Consider the following 23,105-nt stretch of genomic DNA (forward strand, 5'->3'; position numbering starts at 1 on the left):
GTCCCGGCCCGGACCTATCGGCAGGCGGGGTGGGGAGCAGCTGGCCCCCGGGATCCGCCCCCAAACCCGGTCTGCTTCCCTGTTACCTCTTCCCCACATCCTTCTCTCAGCCCCGCCCCCTGCTCCTTTTACCCCTTAGCTCCGCCCCCAGGACCCGCCTCCCTCCGCCCCCAAACCCGGTCTGCTTCCTCGTCACCCTCTTCCCCACATCCCTCTGTAAATACACTACAGTAAATAAACTTTATCTGAAACATGCTGATTTCTTTCCCTAGACCTGAAGAAGAGTGAAAGCTCGAAAGCTTGTACCTTGCACCAGCAGAAGTTGGTTCAATAAAAGGTATTACCTCCTCTACCTTGTCTTTCTTAAAATTAAGGACATATTTAAGTGCTCTGCTGAATACGGATCTAATTAAGCATATGTTTAAATGCTGAATGGGAGCCATCCTCTGTGCCTCACACATCTTTCATCGTCAACATCTGGGAGCTGACATTCATTCACCAGGACAGGCAGGGAACTTCAGAATCATATAGTATAGAAAAAAGCAATGATATTCACTGATGGGTTGGGTTTATGGTGTTTTTTCCTAATGGTAGTGGAAGTAATGAAAGGGATTAAGTGGTGGAGCAAAGACTCATTAGGCAGGTGTCAGGTTTGGCTTCCTTTCCTATATAGATGGCATCTAAGATAAACTACTTTGACCTGAATAGAAAACACGCTGTTTTTTCCTCCTGGCTGGTCTTTAAAGCAAACTGAGCAACCATGTAGGGCACTAACATTTTAGGCTAGCAACATTTTTGGAGAGATCAACCTTTGCCATCAGCTGGACAGCTGGTTCACTCAGTTACTTTTATCCCCATTGCTCCATTCCAAGGATGTCTTGAACTTTCATGTTAAGGGCTAAATGAAATGATTTCAATATAGCTTGAGAGCTAAAAGCCTCAACAATTGTAGAGCTGAGTAAAGAGCTGTATGGAAATGAAATCATAAAGAAATATGAAGAGTAGATGGGGAGTGGAAGAGACAGGAAGAATGTATGACAAAAATCATGAGGGTGAAGAAAGAGGCTTGGGGTGCCAGTATAGTTCAGTGAATGATTTTTTGATTTACCTCTTTGGAAACAACAAATCAGGTCTCCCATATGTTTGTTGGCCTGGAACTCTCTTTCCATTCCTCTTTTCTTTGTCCTAGCTTCCTTCCTCTCCCCTTGAATGGAGTGAAATCTGTCTTCTGGCCAGCCACCCTTCCCTGGAACCTATGCTTTGGGGATGGGACCTAGAGAATGGGTTCTTCATACCAGATGGCTTCTTTGAGCAGTATAACTCCTTTCAGAGTTGCAGAACTCCATGAAATGTAATGCCTGAGTTGACTACCTGTCTAACTTACTTTTAATACCATCTCTGGTTTGTTTGAGCTGCAAGGCCTGATATTTGATTGCTGAATATGGTTCTTGATCATAGCCAGAATAAGTTGATCTGGTGAATGCTTAATGATTGGCCACAGTTCTGAAAAGGGAGGGGGTCTTAAAAATCCTGCCTTGTTGACAGTATAACTTAACAGAACCACCACATGCACTAGAGCTGCATTTGCAGCTCTTATAGATGTAGCTCAGAGAATAATACTTCCAGCCTGATTAAGAGACTAGTTGATTCAGTAGGTGAAACAAGCTTTGTTCCCCCAATAAACTGCAAAACTAACCTACCGAAATACCATTATTGAAGGTACTCCTGTGCCATCATGATGTCAAATTACTACACAAACTGCTGATACCCAGTAAAAAGGAAAAGGTAAGAAATTAAACAGTTTAAGGCTATGTCTACACTAGCACTTTTGTTGGTCAGGAGTGTGAAACCCTCCTCCCCCTGACTGACAAAAGTTTCACCGACAAAAATGCTGGTGTGAACAGCACTGTGTTGTGGGAGAGCATCTCTCACTGGCATAGAGCAGCTACACAGGAGACCTTACAGCGGCACAGCTGCAGCAGTACAGGTCCCTCAAATAATGGGTGATATGTGTATATAGACACCTATCAGCCTTAGGCTCAAAGGAGAAATTTTGTATATAGTCATGTTGACACTACTAACAATTTTTTTTTAAATATCAACAATGCCACCTTAAGATGAATCTGGCACTTTATTATTTATATTGACTATCTAGAAAGTACTGAAGTGCTATGATTCCATTAGCTCAAGACCATGAGTAAAAATATGCTGCTGCATTCCAAATAAACTGCAAATTATAGAGGAGCTCTGTTGAAAGCCATACTCCAAGGGGAATGGAATGACAATAAGCTAAACTCATAATCAGGAGGGCAAGTGTTGCTGTGGTAAGGTTGTCATCAGATAAACAAGGGCTGAACCTACTCAACTTGCATAACTAGAAAAAAAAAATTTTTTTAACCACATCCAACATGCTCTTTGTGCCATTGAAAAGGCGCAGTCAGAAGTAATACCAACATTTGTAACCTGACTCATTACCTCCAAACAAATCCCTGCAGTAATCAACAACATGATGCAAAAGAGAGCCTTTTCATAACAAGTCTCTACACAGCAGCAGGATTTCTGGGTTCTATAAGGTTCACAGTGACTCAGCAAGCTGGTACTCTTCATGGGGACTGCATATGGTGTATCAGACTTTAAACTGTTTAGCAAAAATAAGTCTCTAGGCCTTATGATTGCAGAGAAAACTCCCAATTTAAACCAAGATAGTAAAATCTATCTGAGTATGCAGCCAGGCTGAAACATTAATTGCAAGAGAGGTGTGAGCTGTCCTACCCAGTAGCAAGACCTATCATTTCAAAGGAGTTAATTATGAACCCTGGTGATGACATTTTAAATGTCAACATGAGCTATTTCACTGCTAATCAAAGTGCTCAAGAAACATGCTCATATAATACAGAACTGCACAATCTTATTTTTGCATCTCAAGTGGGTGTTATTTGGGAGCCTACTTTTTCCCCTCAAGTCTGATCCCTGTTCATGTATACATTGAATTAACAAAGTGAGAGAAATCTCTGAGAAATGCTGCAGTTTGGTCACTTCATAGTGATGACAATTGTTCATTAACACCAACTGACTGGTATCTAAGGTTTAATGTGAACCATACTGAAGGGCAATTCCAGACACATCAGCAACATCCTTTTGTCACCAAACCAGCAATCTATGGTCAGTTGTATGAAAAGCTGCTGTGAGAACCAGCATGACCTAAATTACCTATTGATCTTGATATAAAACCCTCATGGAAGATCATTCATCACATGGCCAAGCACAGGCTCAAGTCCAAACGTGCAAATCTCATACTGGAATCTCTGCAGGATGCCATTGGTGTCAAGTGCATGTAGAATTGAGGGTAAAAATCTTCAAAAGGGGACACACATTTGTGCGTGCAAAGACTTCATGTACAAACTTCCACTGGTACGTGCACATGGGAGTCTTTGGATGCCTAATTTGGGCATAGTCAGAGTGCACACGCACTTGCAAAGTTTGGTCATTTTATAGCCATTGTCCTGATCTCCAGAATGGAATATTTGAAACTCTGGTACAGGAACTCCTCACTTAAAGTCGTCCCAGTTAACGTTGTTTCGATGTTAAGTTGCTGATCAATTAGGGATCATGCTCGTTTAAAGTTGTGAAATGCTCCCTTCTAACGTCGTTTGGCAGCCGCCTGTTTTAACTCCCACAGCTTATTAGGACAGCATAGAAAGAGGGAAAGAAGAGGGGCAGGAAAATTTAGCAGTAATACTAAACAAAATGCTTGTAAGTTCTCTTCCAAACTGTTGACATGATGGGTGTGCAGCCATCTGGCTTTTCATGTTTCACTTAGATTGTTATTGAACAATATCTTACATATGCATGTGCTAAAGTAAAAGAACTCCCAAGTTTATAAGTGTTATGGGATTAAGTGGTTCCTCTGACAATATCTATACATATCCTGGTCAAGAAAATGAGAAACAGATAGGTCAGTGATCATCAATTGGTCGATCGCGATCGACTGTTCGATCCTGGAGGCTCTCCCAGTCAATCGTGATCTCTGGCTGTGGCAGGGCTGTTGCTAAGGCAGGCTCTCTGCATGCCCCGGCCCCATGCCGCTTCCGGAAGTGCCCAGCATGCCCCTGCAGCCCTGGGGGAGGAGAGGGGCAGGCGTCTCCGCACGATGCTCCTGCCTGCAAGCACCGGCCCCGCAGTTCCCATTGGCTAGGAATGGGGAACTGAGGCCAATGGGAGCTGCAGGGGCGGTGCTTGTAGAGAGGAGCAGCGCACGGAGCCACGTTGCCCCCCCACCCGGGGGCACGTTGGCCCATTCCGGGAGTGGTGTGGGGCTGGAGCAGGCAGGGAGTATGCCTTAGCCCTGCTGCACCGCCAACCAGGAGCCACTCGTGGTAAGTACCGCCCGGCGGGATCCCGCACCCCAGCCCTGAGCCCCCTCCTGGAGCCAGCACCCCAAAGCCCCTCCTGCACCCCAAGCCCTTGCCCCAGCCTCCCCCCTCCCAGAGACAGCACCCCACACCCCCTCCTGCATCCCAACACTCTGCCACAACTCGGAGCCCCCTCCTGCACCCAAACTCCATCCCAGAGCTTGCACCCCCTCCTTCACCTCAACACTGCCCCAGGCTCAGCCCGGAGCCCCCTCCCACACTGTGAACCCCTTGGTCCCAGCCCGGTGAAAGTGAGTGAGGATGGAGGAGAGCGAGCGACGGAGAGAGGGGGGATGGAGTGAGCTGGGCAGGGCCTCGAGGAAAGGGTGGGGTAGATCCTGGGTTGCACTTAAATCAAAAAGTGATCTTGTGTGTAAAAAGGTTGGAGACCACTGAGATAGGTGAAGTGGAATGACAAAGGAAACATTTGGAGTCTACTGCAGAGGTGTATGCAATAGCCAAAGTGTCACGAGATTTTCAAAATATAAGACAAGCTTTTTATTCTAATCTTTATAAATCAGGCATACAGCTATATTGAAGACATGCAGTTACACCACTATAAAACCAGTGTAAGTGAGATCAGAACTGGGTTCTGTGTGTTATGAAGAATTCTCTTCAGAAATCAGTAAGTTAAACATTTATTGAAAACAAGCTCTGTTGTTGGGAGAGAAAGGTCAGTTCTGGTTGATTAAACATTACTGAATGAGTGCACTTCTATATAACCCCCCCCCGACAATGTTGTTTGGGAACAGATGGTGGTTCAGCCAACTGTGGCCATTAGGAAGAGTTGTACCTTTACTATCATATACATTTTGACAGGTTTCTATGCCTCCTCTTTTCTTTATGTCCCTCCCCTACGTCTCATTTTTGGACATGTGCATTTTTTGCGCCATTTTGGAAAAAAAATATTTTGTACATTTAGACTTAAACGATCAATATAGTTTTCATGCTTTTCCTGATTTTTAGAGGCAAATGTGCTTTTTACACATCTAGTGTTATTCTAAATAAAGTCTAGTAAACAGGTGTACAAAGTCTGAATGACAGAAGAATAAAGTGTTACATGCATTTTTAGAGAGGAACATTTTTATGGAGTTAATACTTTGCTAAATAAAGGCATTAAATAATTTACAAAATCTTAGTAACAGCAGAATAAAGAAATGGCAATACATATGTTAATATGAATTTTTAGAGGAAAATATTTTATTTGCAGTTAGTTCTTTTTTCTAAATAAAGCTGATTAAACAATTGCACAAAGGTCAGAAAGTATTCGTGATAGAGAGAGAAACTATAACTATAGAGTTAGTTACCTATGGCAAGGGACAGTCACCTTTTAAAACAGCAAGAAAGGGGGAAAAAAGGCAGGGAGAAGAGTAAAGCTCTCACTTCACAAACTGATACTGGACAAATGACAGAATATCCTGTTCTGGGAACTTGCAACAAACTGTGTCTTCTTAGTTGAACCAAACAGAAGGTATTTAACCACAGGATCTCTTGGGGAATCACACATCATAGAATATTAAAATGCATCACATTTTCCTGTGTCATTCTGAATGTTTTTATCCATTGATATTTAATTTCCCATAATTTCCTGAGTCACTGAACACAGCACACTTTCCGAGAGTCACAGTGAACACTGCACTTTATTCATTGCAGCATATTAAAATGTAAATTAGAGCTAAAATATCAAAAAAAAAAAAAAAAAAAAAAAGAGAATGCACTTCTTTATTAGGCTTTTGATAAAACCTATGTAAATTTAGCAGACAGCTAAATTCTGTACTAGGAATCAAACCCCTCTTTTTACATAACTTTAGCATTTGTCTTTTTTAAAAAAAAATGGTAGGCAGACCCTTGTGAAAGGCATGCCTAACCTTTATACCGATTTCCTTATTCCATTTACTTAAAGTTATGTATTTCTTCATAACATTTATATTTATTGGAAATTAGCACCTATTGACTTTAGCTGAAAGGAGGCCTCTTAATTCAAACCCTGTACCACCAGTTTACAGGATGTTATTTGAAAAGTGATTTTTGGGATCAGTATATTATCACCATCATTTGGTTTTACAATGAAAAAATAAAAGTTTAAAAAGACTTTTATAACTGTGTGAAGGAGAGAGATAAAGACTGTCCCCACTAACACTGTTATCTGAAGAAACATGTCTCCTGCAAAATCCCCTCCCCTCCTTTTTTTTTGCAGTGGGTTCAGCAAAATAATTTTTTAATCACAGGATAAAAAATAAATAAAATGAAAATTGAAATAAAATGTTTTACATTGGAGCTATACATTACACCTTTGAGAGGCAAGAACAGGAAATTGGTAAATTTACATAAGTTGCCTAATTATCATTGTGCAATAGAGAGACAGGTCTTTGTTACACCCAGGGCCGGCTCCAGGGACCAGCGAAGAAAGCAGGTGCTTGGGGCGGCCAATGGAAAGGGGCGGCACGTCCGGGTCTTCGGCGGCAATTCAGCGGCAGGTCCGTCTCGGAGCGAAGGACCCGCTGCTGAATTGCTGCCGAAGAATGAAGCGGCGCAGTAGAGCTGCTGCCAAAGTGCCGTCGATTGCGGCTTAATTTACCCCCCCCCTCCCCGCTTCACCGCTTGGGGTGGCAAAAAAGCTGGAGCGGCCCTGGTTACACCTCAAATTTAGCAAAGTTTTGCCTAAACAAAGTGCATAGCATGCAAAATCACCTCTAAAAGTAGTTTACACAGATATAGTTTGTAATTTGTTTTTGATCCAAATCGGAACAAAATGCTTAAATTTGTTCAGCAAAATGGAATTTACAAAATTTTTTTGATTGAGTGGAACATTCTATTTTGATAAATATTGGAATGTTTAATTCCTACTTTGACTTTTAAAATGTTTTTAAAATTTGAAATTCAGTTTGAAATGAAAATTCAAAACATTCTGTTCCAATACTGTAAAAATGGAATGCTTCATTTTGTTTTTTTCCTTAAATAAAATTTCATCACAATCAACATGGTCCTCTTTAGATTTCCAAAAAAACAGCATTTTCAAACAGAAAAATCATAGAATCATAAAAAGTATGGCTGGAAGAGATAACGAGTCCATCCCACTGTGCTGAGACAGGAGCAAATATACCTATACCATCCCTGACAAGTGTTTGTCCCTCCTGTTCTTCAATATCTCCAATGATGGGGATTCCACAGCCTTCCTTGGAAGCCTATTCCAGAATTTAGAAAGTTTTTCCTAGTAGCCAACAAATCTCCCTTGCTACAGATTAAGCTGATTACATATTGTCCTATCGTTGCTGGACACAGAGAACAATTGATCACGGTCCTCTTTGTAACAACCCTTAAAATAGTTGAAGTTTTATCAGGTCCTCTCCCCTCAATCTTATTTTCTCAAGACTAAACAAGCCCAGTTTTTTTAACCTTTCATCATAGATCAGGTTTTCTAAACCTTTCATAATTGTTGTTCTTCTGTAGATTTTCTCAAATTTGTCATAAGAACACAAGAATGGCGATACTGGATCAGACCAAAGGTCCATCTAGTCCAGTATCCTGTCTTCCAACAGCGGCTAATTCCAGGTGCCCCAGAGGGAATGAACAAGCGATCCGTTTCCTGTCGCCTATTCCCAGCTTCTGGCAAACAGAGGCTAAGGACACCATCCCTGCCCATCCTGGCTAATAGCTATTGATGGACCTATCCTCCATGAACTTATCTAGCTCTTTTTTGAACCCTGTTATAGTCTTGGCCTCCACTACATCCTCTGGCAAAGCGTTCCACAGGTTGACTATGCGTTGTGTGAAGAAATACTTCCTTTTGTTTGTTTTAACCTGCTGCCTATTAATTTCATTTGGTGACCACTAGTTCTTGTGTTATGAGAAGGAGTAAATAACACTTCCTTATTTACTTTCTCCACACCAGTCATGATTTTATAGATCTCAATCATATCCCCTCTTAGTTGTCTCTTTTTCAAGCTGAAAAGTCCCAGTCTTATTAATCTCTCCTGGTAAAGATTTGGACCCAGGACTCCAGCTGAGGCCTCACCAGTGCCGAGTGAAGCAGGAGAGTTACCTCCCTTTGTGTTACGTACAACAATCCTGTTAATACAGTTCACAATGATACTAGCCTTTTTGGCAACTGCATCACATTGTTGGCTTCTATTCAATTTATGATTCATTATAACCCCCAGATCCTTTTCAGCAGTACTACTGCCTAGTCAGTTATTGTCAGTGACTGGGACATGGGTCATGCGTAGTGGTCAGAACAGGAGTCAGAGGCCAAAGCCAAGGGTTAGAGGCAAAGCTAGAGTTTTGAGCCAGGAGTCAGAGCCCAGGGTCAGAACCAGAGTCAAATGCCAGAGTCAAGGGTCGGAGCAGGGTTACCTGGAGTGGGACAAGGCAGGAGCAGGGCTTGGAACAAGGCAGGAGCTATTGCAATCATGGGCAAATGCTTTTGAGTAGCCATTGAACTGCTGCTGGTGGGGTTAAGAGCTGGTCTGCAGGATCATCCAACCAATCAGGCAGTGTTACAAATTAGGCAGCCCTGCTTCAGGTCAGCTCGATGCATTAGGTTGCCCAGAGACTGGCTCTACTCCTGTCTCTTCTTTCTGACAATTATTACCCGTTTTGTATTTGTGCATTGGATTTTTCCTTCCTAAGTGTAGTACTTCACACTTGTCATTATTGAACTTCATTTTGTTGATTTCAGACCAATTCTCCAAATTTATCAAGGTCATTTTTAATTCTAATCCTGTCCTCCACAGTGTTTGCAACCCCTCCCAGTGTCTTCTGCCACTTTTATAAATAGACTCTCTGCTTTGTTATGCAAGTTTAAGGAAAATATTGAATAGTACTAGACCCAGGATAGACCCCATATGACCCCCAGTAGACAAATCTGCCCAGATTGACAGCGAATCATTGAAAAAACATACGCAAAGAGTAATTATTAATCAGTAGTTTACCCATCAGTAATTTCATCTATACCACATTTTGGTAGTTTGGTTGTGAGAATGTCATATGGGACAGTGTCAAAAGCCTTACTAAAATCAAGATACATCAAGGCTGCTGCTTCCCCACTCGCTATCCATTAGGCCAATAATCCTGTCAAAGAAGGAAATTAGGTTGACTGGCATGTAGCTATTCTGTCTATTATTTATTACCCTGTTATCTTCTAGGTGTTTACAGTCGGTTGTTTAATAATTTAAAAAAATGTTCCGTTGGAAAATTTTGACTAGCTCTAATATCTCATTGCAAAATCAGAATCACAATTGGCACTAACTGGCACCCTGTCAGCAATTTTTGCAGAGAAGCTGTGTTGGACTGGGTATTGTCTACAATAAATCATATAGGATTGGCATTTTGGAGAATTATTGACAACTGTGGTAACTTCAAGGTTCTGATTTGATGAGAGCTGCATTGTGTATGACTCCTCAGCCTGAGGCAGCCAACCAGTTTTGAAGAGACAGACCTATTTATATGCAAATAACTATTTTAATAGCCAAGAGGATATGAGCACCATCATTGCCAGGAGGCATTGGAGATGGATTGGCCATGTGCTTCAGATGGAAACTGATTCCATCATCAGAATGGCAATAAGATGGACACCTGAAGGCAAGTCAAAACGAGGCCGCCTGAAAACAACATGGCAAAGAGCTGTAGAAGCCGAGCTGAAAAACATGGGGCACAGCTAGGGAACCATTGAAAGACTTGCTAGAAACAGAGAGGAGTGGAGGAGCTATGAGTCGACAATGCGACGTGGCGGTGAAAAAAGACAATGCTGTCTTGGGATGCATTAGGCGAGGTATATCTAGTAGGGAGGTCCTGCTTCCGTTGTACAAGGCGCTGGTGAGACCTCATTTGGAGTACTGTGTGCAGTTCTGGTCTCCCATGTTTAAAAAAGATGAACTCAAACTGGAACGGGTGCAGAGAACGGCCACTAGGATGATCAGAGGAATGGAAACCCTGTCGTATGAAAAGAGACTAGAGGAGCTTGCGTTGTTTAGTCTGACAAAGCGAAGGCTGAGGGGGGATATGATTGCTATCTTTAAATATATTAGAGGGATTAATACAAGGGAGGGAGAAGAATTATTCCAGCTTAGTACTAATGTGGACACAAGAACGAATGGATATAAACTGGCCGTGGGGAAGTTCAGGCTTGAAATTAGACGAAGGTTTCTGACCGTCAGAGGGGTGAAATATTGGAACGGCCTTCCGAGGGAAACGGTGGGGGCGACGGACCTGTCTGGTTTTAAGATTAAGTTAGATAAGTTTATGGAGGGAATGGTTTAATGGTAAAGCATAGTAGTCAAGGAAAACCAAGCAATGGTAGGTAAATAGTATAATGGCTGACAGGGGTCAGGCTGGAGACTCTTGCCTATATGCTCGGGGTCTTACTGATCGCCATATTTGGGGTCGGGAAGGAATTTTCCTCCAGGGCAGATTGGCTGAGCCTCTGGAGGTTTTTCGCCTTCCTCCGCAGCATGGGGCAGGGATCTCTAGCAGGAGGGTCTCCGCTGATTGAAGTCACTTAACACAGGATTGGGGACTCCAACAGCAGAGTCTAGGGAAGGGGTAGGGACGGTTTTATGGCCTGCAGCATGCAGGGGGTCAGACCAGATGATCATAATGGTCCCTTCTGACCTTAAAGTCTATGAGTCTATGAGTCTATGAGCTTTGTCGCTTCCTAAATGCCAGAGCCGTAATAGGAACATGATGATGATTATCACCCATCTTGATTCAAAGGGGCCTTTGAAGTGATATATGTTAACTGACAGGAGATTAAAAACAGTCTATTCAGGGAAGCTAATTTCCATTCAGTATCGAATAAAACTGAATGTACAGTGGCAGAGGGGATGTCTATCTCAAGATCCATTGTAGAACTTCTTTGATTAGAATCAGTAGGTAATAAAGGTTGTTAACACCTAAATACCAGAGGAAGATACAGAGGAGCTGGGTTCTTCTCACTGTAGGAAAGAAATAGAAATGCTTAGACAAAGCCTGAGAGTTTGACAGATTTCTGAACTCATAAAAGTAAGGATGTGATTCAGTGATGTAAAGCATTATGTTGTAACTACAGTGTCTAACCTAGATAAGGTTACCGGTTTTGGTTAGACATATTCCTGGAGGTTTCATCACATCACATAATCTTTAATTAAAGATTCATCTTTAATGTCTGGCGACTCCAGGACAATTCTGGAGGGTTGGCAATCCTAACCCACACTCACGGCTAGACATAGATTAATAGTTTTATCTGCTTTGCTTTTTCTCTTATTTTTAAAAAGTAAGCATTGCTTTCTTTAAGACACTTTTTGACACTGCAGTTCATTCTTGAGGAAAATTAATTTTTGAACGTTGGTGAGAGGGAGAAGGTGACCGACACAGGATATTCAAACAAATATGTGGGCCAGAATGGTACAAATACCATAAGATGCTGCCAGATAATGGCTTCTGTCAGGGGCAATGTGACCACGAGAACTGATGGGAATAAATAGCCTGGATAATAAACTACCCTCATAACCATTCAGAGAGAATGCCTCCTAAATAGAGTTAAAGCACTTTTGTGGGGAATCTTGCATTGCCATTGTGTTCTGTGAGTGAACAGAGGTTTTCGCTCCTATCTGTCTATCTATCAACTTTCATTATTAATAAATTAGCATGATATTTTACTTTTAAAATTTAGGAAAAACTGAAAATCCTATGTGGAGTACTGGTTAGTCTGTTCACCCCAAGGGAAATCAGGGCTTGGGTATAAAACAGCTGCTGAACTGCTGACAGGTTTCAGAGTAGCAGCCGTGTTAGTCTGTATCCGCAAAAAGAACAGGAGTACTTGTGGTACCTTAGAGACTAACCAATTTATTTGAGCATAAGCTTTCGTGGGCAACATCCCACTTCTTCGGATGCATAGAATGGAACATATATTGAGGAGATATCACTTTTGAAGTGATATGCAAATTAGATACAATCAATTTAGGTTTGAATAAAGACTGGGAATGGCTGAGCCATTACAAACATTGAATCTATCTCTCTATGTAAGTAAAAAGCAACAGAGGGTCCTGTGGCACCTTTGAGACTAACAGAAGTACTGGGAGCATAAGCTTTCGTGGGTCAGAACCTCACTTCTTCAGATGCAAGAAGTGAGGTTCTGACCCACGAAAGCTTATGCTCCCAGTACTTCTGTTAGTCTCAAAGGTGCCACAGGACCCTCTGTTGCTTTTTACAGATTCAGACTAACACGGCTACCCCTCTGATACTTGACTCTATATAAGTACTCTCACACTTCTTATCAACCTGTCTGTACTGGGCTATCTTGATTACCCCCTTCAAAAGTTTTTTTTCTCTTACTTAATTGGCCTCTCAGAGTTGATAAGACAACTCCCACCTGTTCATGCTCTCTGTATGTGTGTGTATATATATCTCCTCAATATATGTTCCATTCTATGCATCCGAAGAAGTGGGATGTAGCCCATGAAAGCTTTATGCTCAAATAAATTTGTTAGTCTCTAAGGTGCCACAAGTACTTCTGTTCTTTTTGAACTGCTGACAGTGACTTACAAAAGAGAATGTAAACTGCTTTTCATTATTGTAGTAAACTAACTTTAGAAATAGTTTTCAGAGTAGCAGCCGTGTTAGTCTGTATCCGCAAAAAGAAGAACAGGAGTACTTGTGGCACCTTAGAGACTAACAAATTTATTAGAGCATAAGCTTTCGTGGGCTACAGCCCACTTCTTCGGATGCATATAGAATGGAACATATATTGAGGAGATATATACACACACATACAGAGAGCATACACAGGTGGGAGTTGTCTTACCAACTCTGAGAGGCCAATTAATTAAGAGAAAAAATCTTTTGAAGTGATAATCAAGCTAGCCCAGTACAGACAGTTAAGAAGTGTGAGAATACTTCTTAACTGTCTGTACTGGGCTAGCTTGATTATCACTTCAAAAGTTTTTTTTCTCTTAATTAATTGGCCTCTCAGAGTTGGTAAGACAACTCCCACCTGTTTATGCTCTCTGTATGTGTGTGTATATATCTCCTCAATATATGTTCCATTCTATATGCATCCGAAGAAGTGGGCTGTAGCCCACGAAAGATTATGCTCTAATAAATTTGTTAGTCTCTAAGGTGCCACAAGTACTCCTGTTCTTCTTTTTTTAGAAATAGTCTAGTCCATTTGAATCTGAGAGTGGCTCATCTCCCCACATATGCTATTCTTTAATGAGCAAAATCAATACTTGTTTAAACTTGACACTGCCTTAAACAGTGGAAATTAGCTGTTTTCCTATACTAACGTATGAATTTGGTTGTAGATTATATCTTTATCTATGTTATGCTGTTCAGTGGCTGTTCATCTCACTTGTCTAGAGTATATATTGTACCCAAGGTTGGATCAAGGTACTCTGGGGCCCTGGACACATCTCACATCATTGCTTCTCCCCTCTTTGTTGTGACAGGGGACACCCATACAAGAGTTGTCTCTGGGTGGACTGCTACTGCTTTTCTCTGGGCATGTTGGGAACACTATCATTTCCTGTTTTCATGCAGGCTGCGTGGCCTGTCTCGGAGGAGGAAGGGCTTATTCCCCACAACCAGCAGAGAACTCTATCATTGCTTACCAGGCCCCAAGTAATAGATCTTTGCTGCACACTGTCCCTGACAACTGGAAACAGGAAGGGTTAGAACTATGAAGTATAGGAAAGTCTTAGTCTGAAAACGCTGTAGGAGAAGGCTTTTATACCTAATAATTAGGTATATTCTTGACAGCAAGTCCTAGTTCAAGCTTCTTTCTCCAGAGTACCACTAACTGGTATTTGGCTTATCTGTTCTGCTCATAAGTAGCTTGGAAACTGAGTGCCTACAAGCCCACTTCTTCTGAAGAGCAGGAAACCTTCTGCTGATTCTTGGCATATTTGTTAATATATACCCCATACAAAGTATATGACTAAAGATATTTAGATTCTTAGGCTGTTTCTGATACATTTTTGCTTAATCAAAAAAGTATACTAGTCTCAGTAAATAGCTTTATAATTTCATTAACCGTAATGGCAAGTTTTTTTTAATGTAGTGACTGATATCTTTATAAAATTGCTGGAAAAACTGGTTGTAAATCCAGCCTGTTCAGCAGCCATCTTCACATGCTATCCTCTGTATGACCTTTGGCCTGTTCAGAAGGTCCAGTATATGATCTGCTGCTACTGATGTAGTACCATGTTAATGACAGAAGAAAAAATTATTTGGAGAGCACAACACACCAAACCGGAGACACATTTTTTTTGATATATGGAAATGTATTGCCACACCGTTAAAAACTTTATTCTGCCATCATGTGGCACAGTCTCTCCCCCGTCCCCTCCTTTCTTTCTTTAACATAATTTAAGTTACATGGCTCCTTTGGATAAATCACAGAAAGATTGTATTCTGCTTTCCTAAAGAGAGAGGCATCATTGACAGCTTATGGGGTGAGGGGCACATCTCACAAGTGAAAAGAGAAACGTGCATAATGAGGAACAATTCACCACACCAAGTAATATAGTGACCACAATCTAGTGCTCTCACACTTCAGTGAAGATACTCAGATACTGCAATGACAAGCATGGGCATAGATAGACAAGTAAGGCACAAGATTTGGAGTCAAGAGATGTGGGTACTATTCTCACTTCTGTCACACACTTGCTGCCAGACCATGAAAAATTACTTAGAACAGGAAGCCAGGGTTTCAATTTCTCCATTTGTAGTAAAAAAAAAAAAAAAAAGTAAATTAATGAAATATTTTATCTAATGGCTATCGCAGCGGCTGGACACATTGAATAAGTCAACATCAGACATTCAGCACTTATAGTGGTTGTTATATGTAGATCTTAAAGCTATTCTCTCACTTTATAAAGTTATCATTATGAAGACTGTTGGCCAAATTCTGACCTTAGTTACACCCTGTGCTGCTCTACGGAATAGGATTGCTTGGGGTGTGCTTCAGGGCAAACTTTGCCCTTAAGTATCTGTAAAACTCAGCATGTTTCCCTGCTGATACACACACCTCTTTAAAAAAGAGGAGTCTGCTAATCATGTAGATTTTCTCCTGCTCCTCCAGCTCTACTCTGTGCTAGGATGAAGTTCTTCCCATCAAAGAACAGGACACAATTTCACAAAGGATTGTGATAAAATCATTTAAAAACTATAATGTATGAAAAATTAAATTCGGTGTTTAGTTATAGGCATTTCCATTTAAACAAAATCTCTTCAATTTGAAGTCCTGATTTTCCATTCAGTTATAGAATTGCTTGGTTGCAAAAGTTTACCACTAGGTGGCAATGCTCATTTCTTCCAAGTATCAGTATACCAGTAATCATTTGCCAGGCAGACCAGATGTTCCAAGCAGCCACATTTTTCTTTTTCCTCAAAAGAGTTATCAAATCCTGTGCACTGGAGACCTCTTTAATACATGATGGTCCAAGTAAGTGGAAGAGTGAACATTATTATTATTATTATTTATTATTTGTATTGCTGTAATTCCTAGAACCCCTATTTGTAGACCTTGTAGCCCTGTAAAATGTTTGTTCCCTTATGAACATTTAATTTAGAGACAGGAGTAACAATTCAAGCATATCAGTGACATAAATTGATACATGGCAGATTTCTTCCTCTAGTAGATGTACTAATCTGAAAACATGTGAATGACATATGCCTGTTCAGTACAGAGAAATTTTTTTTAAACCGTTACTTGTTTTGTTGAAATGGAACCATTTGTACTTCCAAATAAGAACATTCTATTCATTGTACTCACTCTTCTGTTCCCTCTTCTTCCTTTATCGGATTCTTATTATGCTCCCACAGTTTGCAAAAGATGGTGATGTAGTGGCATTAATCTTTCCACTTTAGCTTTCTCTAAAACAGCCTAAAACAATTGCTCTTAGGCTCTCAGTGTGTTTGTTAGTCAATATGTGTTTGCAGAAAATGGTGATGAAGTGTCATTTATCCTTCCACTTCGGCACACATTGTGGGTAAGTGGGTTTTGCTCAGGGATTTTCTTTGGCTTTCAGGCCAGGGTCTCCAAAGCAGTGGTAACCCAGCACATCTGCACCTCTACTGCAGTTATGGGCAATAGCTTCAATAGTCACTGTGCCCCTCCTATACAGGGAGTTAGAGCTGTATGGATCCATGTAGTATTGCATCCAGTTTTGGTCCCCCCACTACAGAAGGGGTGTGGACAAATTGGAAAGAGTCCAGCGGAGGGCAACAAAAATGATTAGGAGGCTGGGGCACATGATTTATGAGGGAACTGGGGTTATTTAGTCTTCAGAAGAGAAGAGTGAGGGGAGATTTGATAGCAGCCTTCAACTACCTGAAGGGGGTTCCAAAGAGGATGGAGTTAGGCTGTTTTTAGTGGTGGCAGATGACAGAACAAGAAGCAATGGTCTCAAGTTGCAGGGGGGGAGTTCTAGGTTGGATATTAGGAAACACTATTTCACCAGGAGGATGGTGAAGAACTGGAATGAGTTATCTAGGGAGGTGGTGGAATCTCCATCCTTGGAGGTTTTTAAGGCCCAGCTTGACAAAGCCTTGGCTGGGATGATTTAGTTGGTGTTGGTCCTGCATTGAGCAGGGGGTTGGACTAGATGACCTCCTGAGGTATCTGCCAACCCTAATCTTCTATGATTCTATGATCTCCTTATCACATCCTCACTTCTTGCCAGGCCTGCTGCCAAGCCTTTGCATGTTGCCCCAGTTGGACCATCCTCTGGTATTCATTTAGATGATGACAGGTGCACATAGGCTGCAGAAGTGTAGTGTGCAGATTCTGAGCAGTAGTGCCCTGAATAGTTTTAGTCAGGATGGGCAGGGATGGTGTCTCTAGCCTCTGTTTGCCAGAAGCTGGGAATGGGTGATAGAGGATGGATGACTTGATGATTACCTGTTCTGTTCATTCCCTCTGGGGTGCCTGACATTGGCCACTGTCAGAAGACAGGATACTGGGCTAGATGGACCTTTGGTCTGACCCAGTATGGCCATTCTTATGTTCTAGTATAGAGAGGGCCTAATTCATATTTGAGGCTAGAAAGGAATAAAAAGTATAAGTGGCTGATAAACTTATTGATTTCCTGCCATTCCCCTTAAGGACAAAAGCTGCAAGCAAACCACAGGCTGCAGAAGGGATGGAAAACTCCTCCGAATGCTTTTTTGAATACTTGCCATTCTATGAATACTTAATTATACAGGTATATTTAAAGCAAAACAAAAATTTGTCTCATATTTTGCTCAATTTTTTCCCCACAAATATGGTCTTTTCTTGTCTACAATCTAAAGCCAGTTATTTTGGAATCAGGAAAGGTCTCTGCTGCTTCATGTTCTTATTTCACAGTAATCTCTTCATTTTCTACTAATGGCATGCATTTAAATCCCTTTAAATATTAACAGTGGTGCCAGAGAATACAAGTTCAGCACATAAAGGCCTGTCTGAATTAGTACAGAATTTCTGAATAGGTGTGGGCTGTGGTTATTTTACTGTAAGTAAATGAACTTTGCTGCAGTAATATCCCATTACTACAGATTATATGTACTGCTGGAAAATAAATCAGCTTGTCAGCAAATCTGGGTGTCCTGACTTTACATACATTATGCAAATATTAAACATGTGTGCCTTTGCTCTCCACTGTACTACTCTTGCTTGAATGGATTTTATACTAATCTTGCTATCTAAAGTACTGCAAAGTGGCATGAGGAAAAGGGTGACACTGTAAGCCTTTTCATTCAGGGTGAGAGAGTCTGAGGCTAGGACTGGGAGCCAGGCATTCTCAAATATTAATGCTGTCTGTGACACTGATTACATGGAAGGCCCATTTTATGGTTTGGTTTGGTTGTCACTCGATGGTGCCATGGCAGGAGCAGGGAGGGTTTCTGGTGCTTGGAGGATTAGCCAGCCCAGGACTCTTGTCTAGAGCAAGTCCTAACCTAGCTCCACTTCTCTTACCTCCATGAATACTACTACTCCTTTCCCACCCTGTACTTCCACTATGAACCATGTCTTTCCATTGCAGGTCCCAGCTTCTCTTTCATGCTGTGAACCAAGGAGCAGAGAGAGACGACCACAGAACCTACACAACCAAGTACTTGAATTCAGGAACTGTGTCTGTAGATAGGCGGAGTGGCCTCCCTCTGACGCTGACCAGGAACCACTCCCTGCCCTGTGGTGGACGGAGCCAGGCCAGGCCCACCCTTTGCGCCAGAAGCAGAGGGGTGGAACAGGAAGTATAAGATGTGGGGCCTCCAGCTCAGTTGAGGGAGAGCCATGGAAGGAGTTGGATGCCTCTGCCTTACTGCTGACCCTTGAGCCAGAGACTGAGCTGTACCAATCCCTGCCCCTGGAGGAATACCCCAAGGAGCGGCTGAGTACCCTGAGGAACCTGAGGGCCCGTGAGCGACAAAGCCCTTTGAACAGGTAGGGATAGGAAGTAACCCAAAGAAACCAGACATTAATCTGATTGTGTTGCTGGATCCAGAGTCAGTGTGTTTCAGGAGGATCCCTGCTGACCCAGTGGCAGGATTACTCGCCACTGCTAGGGCTTTGGTCTGGGACTTGGTGGAGTAGGTTGGGCCTGGGTCCTTCTACCACCTGCTGCTAGCCCCACTCCTGAGGTAGCAGCCTACCCACTTTAGGCCAGATGGCCTCCATTTGTTTGCTTTTTGCCGCACCCAGGGAGCTGGGCCATAGACTGCAGTTGCTCTGCTGTGCCCAGGGAGCTTGAGCCTGACTCCATCTGCCCCAAAGACACAGCTGGGTTGAAGACTGATAATTGCCCTGGTCTGCCCCATTGGCACATACCGTGCTAATTCCTTGTCAATTGGCCATCAACCAATAGGTGGCATAGCGAGGTGGAGTGGCCTCCCTTCAAGGCTGACAGGGAGGAATCACTCCAAGCTACTACAGTGTCAAGAAGGGACAAGGTCTTTGGTTGTCTAATATTAGGGCAATATGAGGGATCTTAATAGAGATGGGAAGGAAGAGGAAGGACCCACAGACATAGCTACAAGGAAGGCACTTTCTCAAGGCAGAGAAGAGTGTATTTCGCATATTATTAGTGTGCTAATAGATAACCTTTCTAAAATTATTAGAAAATTGGAACTTCCACAGCAGACTTCAGGCTTCATTTTCAGTAGTGGCCCCCTATGTAAGTCCCTGCATATGGATTTAGGTACTTAACTGTAGGCATTCAAGTTTGAAAACTTAAGTCTTTGTTTTGTGGATCTGAGTTTTGGTAACTATCAAAACTATAGTGGTACTAATAGGACAGTACTCACTCAATGTGTTACTAGTCGAATCATAGAATTGTAGGACTGGAAGGGACCTTGAGAGGTCATCTAGTCCAGTCCATGGTACTCATGGCAGGACTATGTAATAACTAGACCATCCCTGACCAGTGTTGTCTAACCTGTGCTTAAAAATCTCCAATGATGGAGATTCCACAACCTACCTAGGCAATTTATTCCAGCGCTTAACCACCCTGACAGGAAATTTTTCCTAATGTCCAACCTAAACCACCCTTGCTGCAATTTAAGCTCGTTGCTTCTTATCCTATCCTCAGATGTTAATGAGGACACATTTTCTCCCTCCTGCTTGTAACAACCTTTTATGTACTTGAAAACTGTTATTGTGTCCTCTTTTGGACTTCTTTTCTCCAGATTAAACAAATCCAGTTTTTTCAATCTTCCCTCACAGGTCACGTTTTTAGACCTTTAATCATTTTTGTTGCTTCTTCTCTGGACTTTCCCCAATTTGTCCACATCTTTCCTGAAATGTTGCACCCAGAACTGGACACAATACTCCAGTTGAGGTCTAATCAGCACAGAGTAGAGCGCAGGAATTACTTCTCGTGTCTTGCTTACAACACTCCTGCTAATACATCCCAGAATGATGTTCTCTTTTTTTTGTGTGCAAAAGTGTTACACTGTTGACTCATATTTAGCTTGTGATCCACTATGACCCCAGATCCCTTTCTGCAGAACCCCTTCATATTCAGTCATTTCCCATTTTGTATATGTGCAACTGATTGTTCCTGCTAAGTGGAGTACTTTGCATTTGTCCTTATTGAATTTCATCCTATTTACTTCAGACCATTTCTCGAGTTTGTTCAGATCATTTTGAATTTTAATCCTATCCTCCATAACACCTGGAATCCCTCCCAGCTTGGTATCATTTGCAAACTTTATATGTACTCTCTATGCCATTATTATAATTGATAATAATTGATGAAGATGTTGAACAGAACCTGCAGGACCACACTCAATATGCCCTTCCAGTTTGACTGTGAACCACTGATAACTACTCTCTGGGAACAGTTTTCCAACCAGTTATGGCCCCACTTTATAGTAGCTCCATCTAGGTTGTATTTCCCTAGTTTGTTTATGAGACAGTTATGTAAGACAGTATTAAAAGTCTTACTAAAGTCAAGATATATCACATATACCGCTTTCTCCCCCATCCACAAGGCTCGTTACCCTGTCAAAGAAAGCTATTAAGTTGGTTTGATAAGATTTGTTCTTGACAAATCTATGATGACTGTTATTTATCACCTTATTATTTTCTATGTGTTTGCAAATTGCTGAATTATTTGCTCCGTTATCTTCCCAGGTACTGAAGGTAAGCTGACTGGTCTGTAATTCCCTGTAATTGTCCTTATTTCCCTTTTTACAGATGAGCACTATATTTGCCCTTTTCCAGTTCTCTGGAATCTCTCCTGTCTTCCATGACTCTTCAGAGATAATCGCTAATGGCTCAGATATCTCCTCAGTCAGCACCTTGAGTATTCTAGGATATATTTCATCAGGTTCTGGTGACTTGAAGATGTCTAACTTGTCTAAGTAATTTTTAATTTGTTCTTTCCCTATTTTAGCCTCTGATCCTACCTAATTTTCACTGGCATTCACTATGTTAGACATCCAATCACCACCAACCTTCTTGGTGGAAACTGAAACAAAAAAATCGTTTAGCACTTCTGCCATTTCCTCATTTTCTGTTATTGTTTTTCCCGCCTCATTGAGTAATGGGCATATCCTATCCTTGGTCTTTCTCTTGCTTCTAATGTATTTGTAGAATGTTTTCTTGTTACTCTTTATATCTCTAGATAGTTTAATCTCGTTTTGTGCCTTGGCCTTTCTAATTTTATCCCTATATACTTGTGTTATTTATTTATATTCATCTTTTGTAATTTGACCTAGTTTCCACTTTTTTGTAGGACTCTTTTTTTGAGTTTCAGATCATTGAAGATCTCCTGGTTAAGCCAGGGTGGTTTTGTGCCATACTTCCTGTCTTTCCTACACAGTGGGATTGTTGGCTCTTGTGCCCTTAATAATGTCTCTTTGAAAAACTACCAACTCTCTTGAACTATTTTTCCCCTTAGACTTGCTTCCCATGGGATCTTACTTACCAACTCCCCAGGTTTGCTAGGGTCTGCCTTCTTGAAATCCATTGACTTTATTGTTCTGCATTCCCTCCTACCATTCCTTAGGATCATAAACTCTACCATTTCATGATCACTTTCACCTCAGCTGCCTTCCACTTGCAAATTCTCAACCAGTTCCGCTCTGTTTGTCAAAATCAAATCTAAAACAGCTTTTCCCCTAGTAGTTTTCTCCACCTTCTGAAATAAAAAATTGTCTCCAATACATTCCAAGAACTTGTTGGATAATATGTGCTCTGCTGAATTATTTCCCCAGCAGATGTCTGGATAGTTGAAGTCCCCCATCACCACCAAGTCTGTGCTTTGGATGATTTTATTGCTTAAAACAAGCCTCATCCACTCTTCTTCCTGGTTAGGGGGTCTATAGTAGACCCCTACTATGACATCACCCTTGTTTTTACCCCATTTATCCTTACTCAGAGACTTTCAACAAGTTGGTCTCCTGTTTCCATCTCAACCTCAATCCAAGCGTATACAGTTTTAATATACAAGGCACACCAACACCTCCTCCCTTTTTTCCCTGCCTCTCCATCCTGAGTAAGCTGTACCAGTCTATACTAATATTCCAGTCATGCATATTATCCCACCAAGTCAAAGTCATAGTTGTGTTTATTAACTAGCATTTCAAGTTCGTTCTGCTTATTCTCCATACTTCTTGCATTAGTATACAGACATCTAAGATACTGATTTGATTTCCTCTCTATGTTCTCTTTTGTCTCCCTTATCCTTGCTATAATGGCCCATGCTCCCCCCCAGATTCCGACCCTTCTCCCAGGTCTCCATGTCTTTGACTTACCTGTGGGATTTTGTCACCTGCCACCACCGAACCTAGTTTAAAGCCCTCTTCACAAGGTTAGCCAGTCTGTATCCAAATATGCTCTTCCCCTTCCTTGATAGGTGGGCCCCATCTCTGCTTAGCAGTCCTTCCCGGAACAGTATCCCATGGTCAAGGAGGCCTAAGCCCTTCTGGCGACACCATCCTTGTATCTTGGAGATGAATGCCTGGCTGCATCTGTCTCTATCTGGGCCCCTACCTGTGACTGGAAGGATCAAAGAGAACACCACCTGCACCACAAACTCTTTCCCCCTTACTCCGAGAGCCCTGTAGTCACTTCTAATCTGCTCAGGGTCATACCTTGCAATATCATTAGTGCCCCATGGATGAGTAGCATAGGGTAGCAGTCAGAGGGCTGGATGATCCTTGACAATCCCTCCATAACGTCTTGGATATGGGCCCCGGCAGGCAGCATACCTCCTGAGATGCCAAGTCAGG

The 23,105-nt window shown here is 41.9% G+C and overlaps 1 protein-coding gene across 3 annotated transcripts in view; it reads left to right on the plus strand.

The window, feature by feature from the left end:
* The window catches only part of AOPEP (aminopeptidase O (putative)), a 408,370-nt gene that overhangs the window by 4,690 nt on the left and 380,575 nt on the right, over positions 1–23,105 (plus strand). For all 3 annotated transcript variants that reach the window (XM_054031546.1, XM_054031548.1, XM_054031547.1), the window contains exons 2-3: positions 273–337; positions 18,413–18,813. The gene's annotated coding sequence lies outside the window, so the exon portion shown is untranslated. The remainder of the gene's footprint in view (positions 1–272; positions 338–18,412; positions 18,814–23,105) is intronic.

Source organism: Malaclemys terrapin, chromosome 6 (genome assembly GCF_027887155.1).
Source record: "Malaclemys terrapin pileata isolate rMalTer1 chromosome 6, rMalTer1.hap1, whole genome shotgun sequence".
Classification (NCBI taxonomy): Eukaryota; Metazoa; Chordata; order Testudines; family Emydidae; genus Malaclemys; species Malaclemys terrapin.